Below are 12,933 nucleotides of genomic sequence, written 5' to 3' on the forward strand. Positions count from 1 at the left end.
TCTCGGCGGTGCTCTGGCCCCGCCCCCTGCAGCCGAAGCCCTGGTACTCCGAAGCCTGGCGCACTTCTCCCCGCTGCGCGTCCCAACGCGGTGAGCTAGGGAAGACGAGAATGTGGCGAGCGCTGGGCCCAAACCAGGGGTGGCGCCAGGGATTTGTATCTTAGTAAAGCTGCAGTGCAACCAGATTTGGGAGTTTCCGGACTGGACGCCTGGATCGAATGCTGTCAAACCCAAGGCCCCCTTTCTGGAACAAATATTTCCTAATGACCAGCGGACTCTCCTGTCATGAAACTCATAGGTAATGGCTTAGAAGATCATAGACAATATAAACAACCTGCATTATAAAAAGTAATGTTATGTGCTAACATTTATGTAATAAAGGAGAAATAAAAGGAAAATTATAATTTAAAATATATATTTCAGAATGTAAATGTTTGGTCGTGACTGGTATAGGAGACCTAATAAGTGGTCAGATAATTTGCCTGTACACATAGAACGTGCCTGAATGCCACAGTGCTGTATTCATATTGGTATTTCAAAAATCACAAGTTGTTATCTAAAATGGTGAGCACAGGGACTTCCCTGGCGGTCCAGTGGTTAGAACTCAGCTCATCCAAGCTGCAGGGGGCACGGCACGGGTTCGATCCCTGGTCCAGGAACTAAGATCCTGCAAGACAGGCAGCAATGCAAAAAAAAAAAAAAAATGGTGATCACAGAATCTTCTCTTGATTATACAGTAGTTATATTTCTGGAGACTCAGCTATGTTAGAACTGTGCAAAAATACACTGTGTTCACCTTGATTTTTTTTCAAAAAGCTCTAGATTCAGGTAATTTATAAACAGTTTTTACCTATGTGAATGTTCAGGAAGACATATGAAAGTCTGTGAAAACTTTTTCAATAGGCAGGTCTGTGTTGTGCGTTGCAGGATTTGTGGTACTCCTGGCTCCCATCCAACACCCCCAAATCTTGTGACAAAAATGGCCCCGTAAAATTCCAAAATGAGGCCTGGGGGAGGGGGACAGCACCAAAAGCCACTGGATTGACCACCCTTAAGTTCCCTCCCAACCGTGACAGAGCTGGCCTTTCTTCTTTCAGCTGCACTGGAAGGTTGCCAGCCCTCACTGTTTTCCAGCCTCGTAGCACTCCCATTCTCCTCTCAACTCCAGCCCCACTTGCTGAACATGCTGTTCTCTAAACCTAGAATGCCCTTCCCATTCTCACCCTCTGTCTTGACTGTTACTTGAAGTCTCAGCTCGTATCCCATTTACCGTGGGAAGCTAGTCTTCCCTGACCACCCAGAATAAGGCAGGTCCCCAGTCACATGCCAACATCACCCTGTACTTTTCAGTACATGGCACATGTGTAATTATTCAGTGGTGACAGTTTATTTAAATCTCTTGTTTTCTCTGATCCCTCCAGGGAGCAGGAGCTATATCTATCTTGTTCAACACCTTTGTCCTCAGCTAGAGCACAAGGCCTGGCGCAAAGGAGGTGTGCAGTAAACGTTGGTTGCTGACATGATCCAAAGGCTTCAGCCCCAACTCCTGGGCAGAAGCTTTCTTTATTTCTGTGCCACTAGAGGTAGGATACATCTTATGCCTGGGATCATGACACTGACCAGGAGCTCTTCTCTGCTTTGCCCTGACTCTGATCATCACTGTTGCCCAAAATGAGCACTTTATATGGCTCATCTCCTTCAGATAGGAAAGTGGTCTCATGATTGGGCACAGTGATAGCTGGGGATTACATTGCTCTTGGCAAGGACTGCTGTTTCCACTTCTTCCTAGACTCACAAAGCAGACCTGTAGCTAGGAATGAGGACTCGTCTAAAGAAGTAAGGAATTAGATCACAGTGTCACAGAAATGATGGCCCCAAGTGTTGGATCATAAACCAGTTGCCTAATTTTACACACAAAAAAATAAGTCCTCCTAAATAATCATGAATCTTCTACTACTAAGAGTGCCAGGACAGGTGCATGCCAAGTTTCTAAGGCTCTACAGAAGGCCTGCGGAGGCAGAGACCACTCCTCGTCTGCCAACCTCTGTTCTTCCCTTCTTATATGTAACAGAATCTCTAGCAAGGCAAAGACAGTCCAGAAAAAATAACACACTTCCCAGCCCCCTTTATAGCAAAGTGTGGACATGTGAGTAACTTCTGGCAAATGGGCTGTAAGAAAAAGCAGTGCTTTGCTCTTAAAGACTAGGGGCATGCTCTCCCTTGCCCCTCAGCCAGGGAATGCTGGCAGGGATGTGAGCATCTTGGACTATGAATGAGGATGTGGCCCCTGGAGATGACAGAGCAGCCAGAAGGAAGAGTCATGGAGCTGCTATGTCAGCCCTAGCAGCCCAAATCCTAGCTAATACCCCTAGAAATAAGGACTGGTGAAAAGAATCACACAATAGTTCAGTGTTCTGCAAGTCCATCTCTATGCTGGGACTATAGCCACTTTTATTCACACTCAGATCTAAGGCTTATTCTCCTGGACCCTCTGTCCTCGAAATCCCAGGGCTTCCCCAGAGCCCTTCCTCCCTGCCTGCTAGTGGAAACTGACGGTCTTCTCACATTAAAAAATCTCTTTTGCTGTTTCCGGTTTTAAGATGACAGAGTAAAGATGGTTCTGCCTGTGTCTCTTGAAAATTGTGGGAAAGAAATAAGAGCCTGGTTGGGGTTCATTCCAAGAGTTCAAGGATGTTTCAATATTATAAAATCTTCCTTTATTTACTGATATTGTGAATTAAATTAGCAGGTCATTCAACTTACTATGTGGAGAAATATAGTCACATGCCCGGTTTTATGTCAGGTCCCCTGGCTTTACATCAGGTGCCCCAGCTTTATGTCACGTGCCCTGGTTGGTTTTTTTTGTTTTTTGTTTTTTTTTAATAAAACTATTGTTATTTGTGGTTTACAAGAATATGTAGATGAAAAAAATAGTCAAAAGAATCTACATACAAGCTAATAGAATTAGTAAATTATTTTAGCTAGGTAGGTCCCTGGATAGATCAATAAACAAAAATTGTATTTCCATGTACTTACAACAAAAGAATTTGCAAATGAATTCCATTATAAGAGCATGAAAAAATATTAAATACCTAAGCATATAAGTATATCCTCCTTATCTGTGGAGGATATGTTTTAAGACCCCCCAGTGGATGCCTGAAATCAAGGATAGTACTGGACACTATATATAAAGTTTTTCCTATACATACATACCTATGATAAAGTTTAGCTTCTAAATTAGTCACAGTAAGAGATTAACAACAATAACTAATAGTAAAATAGAACAATTATAACAATATACTGTAATAAAAGTTATGTGAATGTGCCCTCTCTCTCTAAATATTTTATTATACAAATTTAATGCCTTTTCCATCTTTTTTTTTTTTTTTTTTTTCTCCATCTTTTAACTAAGCACTTATCACACACTGTGGCCGTATCTTTTGCAGCTTGAGGTTCAGCAAAACTAGCACAAATTTCTTTTTCTTTCTTCACAATTTCATGACAGAACATTTGTTCTTACTAGATCTTAGCAACCTCAGCATAGGATTTTTTTTTTTCCTTTACTAAGTCAAGAGCTTTCACCTTTTCACTTAAAGGAAGAACTTTATGGCTTCTCTTTGGCATATCCGAATTGCCAGCATCTCTACTCGTGCGCTTTGGGGCCATTGATAAGTAAAATAAGGTTTTTCTGAACACAAGCACTGTGATGCTGTGGTAACCAGGCAGGACCTACGGGGCCTTCCCGGGAAAGACCCCTCCCCCCAAGTCCTCTGCTTTGGCTCCTCTGTGAAGTACCTAATAACAGTATCTGATGCACATTTCCCGAGTTGTTTTACAGATGCTAAAACCACTACTAAATGGAAGAAGTTAACTACTTGATGACCATGATGAGCACGTAGCCCCCAGACCAACGGGAGCCTCAGTATTGATAATGTTAACCCCTGTGACACCGCCCTCTTACCTCACATCAACCAATCAGAGAATTGTGTCCGAGCTGATCACCTACCCAGGGACTCCCCTTGCTCAACTCGCCTTTTAAAATGCCTCCCGGAAACCCACTGAAGAGTTCAGGTGTTTTTGCGGGATCTTTTTTTTTTTTTTTTTTTTTAATTAATTAATTAATTTATTTATTTTTGGCTGTGTTGGGTCTTCGTTTCTGTGCGAGGGCTTTCTCTAGTTGCAGCAAGCGGGGGCCACTCTTCATCGCGGTGCGCGGGCCTCTCACTATCGCGGCCTCTCTAGTTGCGGAGCACAGGCTCCAGATGCACAGGCTCAGTAGTTGTGGCTCACGGGCCTAATTGCTCCGTGGCATGTGGGATCTTCCCAGACCAGGGCTCGAACCCGTGTCCCCTGCATCGGCAGGCAGATTCTCAACCAGTGCGCCACCAGGGAAGCCCCAGAGTTCAGGTGTTTTTGAACATTAGCTGTCCTGGACTCCTTGTCTGATGCCTTACAATAAACAGTGCACTTTCCTTCACCATAACCCGGTGTCAAGTAGATTGGTTTTACTGTCCGTGGGCAAGTGGATCCAAGTGTGGTTCAGTAACACAGTGACAGTCGATTTGATAACCACGACGGCTGCTAGGTGAATAACGGGTGGGACAGAGCAGGAGGGCGCGAGATTTCATCACGCTACTTAGAAAGGCTCACAATTTAAAATTTATGAATTATTTCTGGAATTTTCCGTTTAATATTTTCAGACTGCGGTTTGGTGCTCTGGTTTTGCATAAATCTCGTCTGTATTACTTAAAATGGCTCAGCATCCTGAAAATTGACCATAGTGAACTTTAGGGTTTAACTTGCTAGCCACTTGATCTCAAATCCCTAGATTGACTTTGAGTGTCTCCTAATGGTCTATAGTCATGTGTCAGTTTTATATTGAAGCAAACATCAAACCTCACTTAGTTATGGTATTTGGAGCTTGCTTACTCATAGCATTAAAAATAATTTCAGAGAACTTAACTGAAAAAAATAAGACACTACCAAATAAAAATAAATCATGACTAGCTTGTTACCAGGGAAATAAAAATATGGGTCTATAAAACTGAGGCTGCTTCCAGGGGACACCTCTACATCGCCTGGCTCTGGTGGCCCGTGGGGCCTATGCTTTCAGCCCCACAGCACTGTTTGTATTTGCATGTTTTAAAATCTTCTGCCTGAGGGTCTGGCTTCCAATCAGCCTGAATCTAGGTGCTGACTGAGATTCCCCTGCTTTGGAACACCGACTGGTCTTAGCAAACCCTCATCTACTAGGAGCCATTAAAAATAAAATAGGCTGCTTGGACAATCACTGAGGTTTGAGAGACAACAAGAGTGAGACAGGATTGAACGGTAAGGCTCATCTCCTGCAGGAGGCCACTCCTTTAAGTCTGGCTGCTTTATCTAATGCAGAGAAACCAACAGAGAGTCAAGCAAAACGAAGAAACAAAAGAATATGTTCCAAACAAAAGAACAAGATAAAACCTCAGAACTAAACCTTAATGAAACAGAGATAAGTACTTATTAGACTGAAATAGAGCTGTTCAAAACACAAATAAAAAATTATTGAAACACAAGCACTTGTGTGGTTCTGGATTAGATACTAATTTGGACAACCAGCTATAAAAAACATAATTGGAACATTTGGAAATTTTATATCATGTTTCAGGTATTAGGTGAGAAAAAATTTATTGATCTGTAGAGACCAAGATAGTCAACTGAAAAAAGCATATTATTGTACAATGTGTATGATCTGTATAGTTAAAAATATAATATTACAGAGGTTTATAAGGGCAGTGAAAATGCTGTCTGTGATACTGTCATGGTGGATACATGTCATTATACATTTGTCCAAACCCATAGAATGTACAACACCCAGAACAGACTCTAATGTAAAGTATGGATTTTGGTTGATAATGATGTGTCAAGGTAGATTCATTAGTTGTAACAAATGTGCAAGATCTCTGTTTCTTCTCAATTTTTCTGTGAACCTAAAACTGCTCAAAAAAATCCTTTAAAAATATAGATACATAGACTTCCCTGGTGGTGCAGTGGTTAAGAATCCACCTGCCAATGCAGGGGACACAGGTTCAATCCCTGGTCCAGGAAGATCCCACATGCTGCGGAGGAACTAAGCCCGTGTGCCACAACTACTGAGCCTGCACTCTAGAGCCCGCGAGCACTCTAGAGCCTGCGAGCCACAACTACTGAGCCCCTGTGCTGCAACTATTGAAGCCCGTGCACCTAGAGCCCGTGCTCCACAACAAGAGAAGCCACTGCAATAAGAAGCCTGCGCACCACAACAAAGAGTAGCCCCGGCTCACCGCAACTAGAGAAAGCCCGTGCACAGCAATGAAGACCCAATGCAGCCAAGAATAAATAAATAAAATAAATAAATTTATTTTTAAAAAAAAGAAAAGAAAAGAAAATGGACCAGAAGAACTGTTCCCATGCACAATGGATGGCGTCTGTGAAAAGAAACACCTGTTTATTTGGATGTTATTTCTTTATCAAGGTGCTTATTCACTGATCCTTCTTCTAGGAAGCATGCTAAAGATGCTGCCAACATATTACATCAGCACAGGAGCTGAGAAGCCAGTTGAACGTTTCTCTGACCAAAAATATCACATTTTCAAGGCAACCATCTCACCTGTGTGTGGGAGGACGTGGGACTCTGCTTCCAGGGGATACCTATGTATTTTAGTTTGCTCGGGCTGATTTTACAAATACCACAGGCTGGGTGGCTTCGACAAAGAAGTTTTTCTCTCAAGTCTGGAAGCTGGAAGTCTGAGATCAAGGTGTCAGAAGGGTTGGGGAATTCCCTGGCAATCCAGTGGTTAGGACTCTTCGCTTCCACTGCAGGGGGCACGAATTTGATCCCTGATCAGGAACTAAGATCCCACATGCCACGTGGCATGGCCAAAAAAAAAAAGGTGTCAGCAGGGTTGATTTCTTCTGAGGTCCCTCTCCTTGGCTTGAAGATGGCAACCTTCTCCCTGTATCCTCACATGGTCTTCCCTCTGTACGTGCCTGTGTCCTAATTTCTGCTTCTTAATTGAGTTAGGACCCATCCCAATGACCTCATTTTAACTAAATTACATTTTTTAAAGCCCTATCTCCAAATACAGTCACATTCTGAGGTACTGGGGGTTAAGATTTCCACATGTGAATTTTAGGAGATCTAATTCGGCTCATAAGACTGGATACTCATGCTTCCTCATCTCTCTACCATATTCTGAGCAGACGGGGTATTTTGCAGCCAAGACATCAATCACAGCAGTCCCATTTCTCAGAAGCCACATGAATGACTTAAAAAGCTGATGATTTTCTGCTGAAAGCCAGAAGACCTAAAGAGAGAAAGATTTTGACTACAAAATAAAGATCTCAGTTTTCTAAGCTCTTATGTGACATAAATATGAATTGAGAAAATACCCCAAACTAGAATCATAATAACAGGAATAATAGTGACCCTCACAGGGGACCAGAGGATGTCCTGACTGTGACCATGGCATCCAGTGGTCAGATAACAGGATGTGACGACATTCTGAGTGTGACCTCAGGGCTAGGGGTCAGAGGACAGGATGTGAGGATGTCCTGGGTGTGACCAAGGTGTATGAATGTCCCCTCCCTCCTGTCACAGCCCAGGTCTGAGTGTCCCCTCCCTCCCGTCACAGCCCAGGTCTGAGTGTCCCCTCCCTCCCGTCACAGCCCAGGGTCTGAGTGTCCCCTCCCTCCCGTCACAGCCCAGGGTCTGTGTGTCCCCTCCTCCCATCACAGCCCAGGGTCTGAGTGTCCCCTCCTCCTGTCACAGCCCAGGGTCTGGATGTCCCCTTCCTCCTGTCACAGCCCATTGCCTTTCGACAATGTTGAAGGTGACCTAAAGGTCCAGAAATCCCCTCACCCTCTGTGTCTGGGAAATGGCTTCCTGAAAAGACCCTTCCCCACAAAGACTCTGCTGAGACTCAGGAGCCCCCCTTTTCCTGATCAGGCCACACAGACCCAGTCCCTCCCCGGGCTCATCAGCCAGGAGCTGACCCGCTCCTTCCCAGGATCTGTCAGAACAAGGGCTGGTGACCCACGCGTCCCCCTCCTCCCCGGCCCGAACTGCAGCCGTCGGGTCAGAAGCCCCACTCAGGGCACCTCCTGAGTCGGGGCCCTTGATCCACGTGCCGTCAGGCCACCTTTCGTGCCAACCCCTTACCTGGGCCTTTATACTTGTGTTTATTTACTCCTCTCCACGGAGAAACCGCCTTTGCCCCAACTCTCCAGATGCTTCCAGACCTTGTCTCTTTTCCTCCAGATTTTCAGTCTCAGAGTTACCTGTCACCACTCACAGTCCCTGCAGAGCCCAGAGATTTCTCTTTGAAGGAAAGGTTCTGGAGAAATCGGAGGGTTAAATAAAGAGTGCAGCCATTTCCGGCCTGGTGCTGATGCCCAAGAGGGTGAAGAGAATGAGTGTATTGTTAACGCAAGTTCTTGTGCCCACTCACGGTGAGGTCAAACAAACTGAAACGTTGGAGTTTGGAGCAGAGAGAGGTTTATTGCAAGGCCATGCAAGGAGACGAGGTCGCTCATGTCCCCAAAAGCCTCAAGCTCCAGGGAGGGTTTGGCAAAGCATTTTTAAAGGCCAGGGGGTGGGGTGGGGTGGGGTCGGGTTGCATGATGTGTGGTCTGCTTGTGCACAGTTCTCTGATTGGCTGATGGTGAGGCAGCAGGGCGTGTCACAGGGCTAACATTATAAGTCCTTAGGCTCCAGGAGGCCTGGGGCTACGTGCTCATGGTCATCAAGTAGTTCTTGCACCTGGTGGGGGGGGGGGCGGGGCGGGTTTCACATCTGTAAAACAACTCAGGAAATGTGCATCAAATACTATTATCTAAGGCCTTCAGAGAGGAGCTAAAGCAGAGGATACGGCGGAAGGCCTGTCCCGGGAAGGCCCCATAGCGTCCTGCTCCGTTACATTTTCTCGCTAGAATTTTAAAATTCTCCAAGTAATAGATCATTTGGGAGCATGCTGTGTCTTCCTGTTCGTTCTAAGAGCATGTCCCTCTTGAATTTTAAGGGGGGAAATTCTTTATCTCTTAACTATGCGGAGTGGGAGATCCATTTATAAAATATTATCAAGGCCACTGCAAAGGTTTCCAAAAAACCAGGACACAGCGCCCGGTGCTCAGACACTGGCTGAGAGGTTCCCGCCTGGATCCTCAGGCCCGTCGGACGGCGGGGCAGTCATGACCCTCCTCCCACACGTGGGCCTCTTCACGCGGGCCCAGATTGGCCAATGGCAGGCAGCTGGCTACATTTGCGAACGAGAGAAAACTGCTCAGCAGCCTGGGACCACCCCTGGGCGTGGCCTAAGGAGCCTGGTCCAACCCAACAGCTACTCTGCGGAGCGCTATGCTGCGCCAGGAGCTCCTCTGGTCCGGCGTGTGGCACGAAACTGTGAGTTGAAAGGAGAGGTGTTTGCGGGGGTGGGGGGAGCTTTCCGCTGAAAATAACTTCTGCTTCCACCCCTGCCGCCGACTTGGTGTTTGGTCTCCAACAAGCCCCTTCCCCCCTTGGCCTGGGTTTTCTTACCTGTGGAGAAATGCGTTAGACGCCGGCTTATTGAGTTTTCCTCCGAGTTTGAGGTGCTCCTGCGACACCCCCCCAGCCCCACGGCCCCTCCTTCCCACTCAGGCACCTATTGGTTTGGGGTTCTCAGTTGATGCAATTTTAATAGGTTTCCATCATTTCCTGAGGGAAAAATGGGAGGGAGGGTGGTTTGTTGTAGAGACGGATCTCACTGCACCTGGGAAGGCGGGACACTCATTTACCCTTTAGCTCCGCTGATAACCCTCCACTTTCATCAGCAGGTGAGTGAATGTGGCTTCTTCCCAATCATGGTACAAAATGTATAATTTCTCCTAATGAAATTTGATTTTAATGAGAGGCTAGATCATAGGAGAGAGTAATTATTTACATGGTATGCACGTGCCAGGTTAATTTTAAATCAGCTTTTAGATCAGTCTATCTTAGTTATTCAATTAAGTGTTTTCAACTAGCGATTTCAATAGTTGTATTAGCACAATGCCTGGCAATGTAATTGCTTTTTAGATCCTGATCATTGTGACATCAAAGTCAGTGCCTGGGCTCTTTCTCTGGGCTGGTTTAAGTGTGTGTGTGTGAGAGTAGAGTGTGTGAGAGTGCACACACACGCTGGGGGGAGGCTCTTTCTCCTGATTTTTTTCCCCTACATTAGGACTTGTTTATTTTATATTTAGTAGTTTGTATCTGCTAATCCCCAACTCCTAATTTATCCTTCCCCTCCCTTTCCCCTTTGGCAACTGTAAGTTCTCTATGTTTGTGAGTCTGTTTCTTTTTTGTAAGTAAGTTCCTTGTGCCATATTTTAAATTCCACACATAAGTGATATCATATGGTATTTGTCTTTCTGACTTACTGCACTTAGTATGATAATCTTCAGGTCCATCCATGTTGCTGCAAATGGCATTATTTCATTCTTTTTTATGACTGATATTCCATAGTAGATATATACCACATCTTTATCCATTCCTCTGTTGATGGACATTTAGGTTGCTTGCATGACTTGGCTATTGTAACTAGTGCTGCTATGAACTTTGGGGTACATGTATCTTTTCAAATTAGAGTTTTCTCCGGATCTATGGGGTTGGCGGAACCCCAAGGACGTGCAAAGAGGAGGGGTTCATTACCGGGCTCCTCTGACTCTCCGGCCCAAATTGCCTCGCCTCGTAGAGGGGACATAGGTCTGCCTTCAGCACGTGATGGGGCACTTCTAGCCTGGCCGGGTGGCCCACTGGCCGGACAGCCTAACAGGCTCTCTGCAGTCTGACTGCTTGCAGTTTTCAAGCTGCAGGACTGCGTGGGTTTTGGCATCTGGAAAGTGGTGCTGGTGGTCGTGAATACGGAGCATGTAAAAGCCGTGGTATTTTGGTGCGCAGGCTGTGCTCATCCCTGTGCCCTTTCTCTGAGAGTTCTCCACAAACTTCCTTCTCCCCTTTCCGTCTGAGCCTCTTTCTCCTGTCCCTGTTAGCACAAGTTCGTGTGCCTGATGCACAGTGAGGCCAAACCGAAACGGAGTTTGGAGCAGAGAAGGGTGTATTGCAGGGACACGTGGCTCATGACCCCCTTAAAACCCCGAGGTCCCCGAAGAGTTTCAGCAAAGCATTTTTAAAAGCCAGGTGAGGGAGGGGTGGATCAAATGGTATGTGATCAGCTTGTGCACATTTCTCTGGCTGATGGTGAGGTAGCAGGGTGGTGTCACAGGGGTTAACATTATCAAGCCTTAGGCTCCCGGAGGCCTGGGGCTATGTGCTCATGGTCATCAAGTAGTTCTTCCACCTGGTGGTGGTGGGCGGGGCCGGGGGTTCAGATCTGCAAAACAACTCAAGAAATGTGCATCAAATACTGTCATCTAAGGACTTCAGAGAGGAGCTAAAGCAGAGGATATGGGGGCAGGCATGTCTCAGGAAGGCCCCATAGGGTCCTACATCCCCACACCCCTCCCTCAGCAGAAGGTTCTCACTTATCCGTCTGTTGAACAACCACTGATAGCCTCTATGCCAAAAGCTATGTTAGGCCCTGGAATCAACAGGAAGTTCCAGTTTTTGAACTTCTCCAGCTTTTGCAGGATTGAGGGGCAGGCGTGGCATAAATCAGGGTTAGGTGACATAAAACCTGGGAAATTGATATAAACAAAGTCTGTGATTGTGCCGTAAAGCAGGGCCAGGTGCTGTAAAGCAGGGTCAAGTACCGTAAGGCACGGTCAGGTGCCGTAAAGCAGCGCCAGGTGATGTAAACCAGGGTCGGATGACGCAAAACGGGAAATTGATGTAAACAAAGCCTGGGGGGGTGCCGTAAAGCAGGGTCACCGGCCATAAACGTTGGTAATTGACGTAAAAGAAGCTTCGGGGAAGTGCCGTAAATCACAGGTGAGGTAATGCCTGGCACCTGACCAAACTGGGCTCCTGCGGCAAACCTGGGCACGTGACGTATGAACTGGGATATATGAATACCCCAATTATAAGCCAAATCCAAAATTTTACATAATGTTTAGTGCATAGTTTATGGGGATTAAGTACATAATTTATGTCAGACGTTATATTCCAACTTGAGGGATCAGATTTCTTGAATGGATACCTGCACAGGCCTTTTGTCCAAGTCCAGAGACCCGTATTCATTAGAAAGAAGTTCAGTGGCAGAGAAGAAAGGACACTGGGAATTAGGATATTTGTGTCCTGATCTTGGCACTGCCCCTGGGAAATTGGCATCAATCTTGTGTCTCTGTTTCTTAAACTGTTAAACAAGGCAATTGGACTACATCTGTATTACTCAGGGTGCTCTAAAAACCGTCTTTGTAACAGCGCTTCTGGGGTCAGGAAAGTTGTTAAAAAAACAAAAACAAAAACCTGCATACTCCATGGGGTATTCAAACTATAATATTAGAATTCCCTAGACGTCCAGTGGTTAGGACTCTGCTCTCACTGCCAAGGGCCCGGGTTCAGTCTCTGGTCAGGGAACTAAAATCCCACAAGACGCGAGTGGCGGCAAAAAACCAAACCAACGCCCCCGCCCCCCAAAAGTATAATATTAAAGTTTATATAGATAATATCTAAGAGATATATCATAATATATTATGTACATGACATAGGAATTTTAACATGATAAATATTAAAGTTTATCTATAGTATTATATATTGTGATATGCATTCTATTAATATTGTAAAATGTATAAAACTGTGCATTTTAGCAACCACGAGGCTCTGAGAAGTCTGTGGGGTCAGAAAAACAACAACGAGCCACAGATAGTGTTGACTACAAACCGTCTCTTCTGAGAAAGCTGTTAGCATCATATGGGCCACCTGGAGGATACTGGATTTGATGAGTGTAATATCCTCTCTACCTCCAACATGCTATGGATATCTTTAGAAAGATCTGG

At 45.5% G+C, this 12,933-nt stretch overlaps 1 long non-coding RNA gene and 1 pseudogene across 2 annotated transcripts in view; both read left to right on the forward strand.

Annotated features, from left to right (window-relative positions):
• Positions 1-30: 30 nt before the first annotated feature.
• LOC309617562 lies at positions 31-4,594 on the forward strand. Its single transcript, XR_014238041.1, has 3 exons — positions 31-298; positions 3,839-4,071; positions 4,408-4,594. It is a non-coding gene; the product is annotated as an uncharacterized lncRNA (long non-coding RNA).
• Positions 4,595-8,823: 4,229 nt separating this feature from the next.
• LOC309617477 (protein enabled homolog pseudogene) overlaps positions 8,824-12,933 on the forward strand; it is a 31,908-nt pseudogene continuing 27,798 nt past the window's right edge. Inside the window, exon 1 of the transcript XR_014249818.1 lies at positions 8,824-9,418. The product of XR_014249818.1 is annotated as a protein enabled homolog pseudogene (transcript). The remainder of the gene's footprint in view (positions 9,419-12,933) is intronic.

This window comes from Balaenoptera borealis (assembly GCF_965194805.1).
Source record: "Balaenoptera borealis genome assembly, chromosome: 19".
NCBI lineage: Eukaryota > Metazoa > Chordata > Mammalia > Artiodactyla > Balaenopteridae > Balaenoptera > Balaenoptera borealis.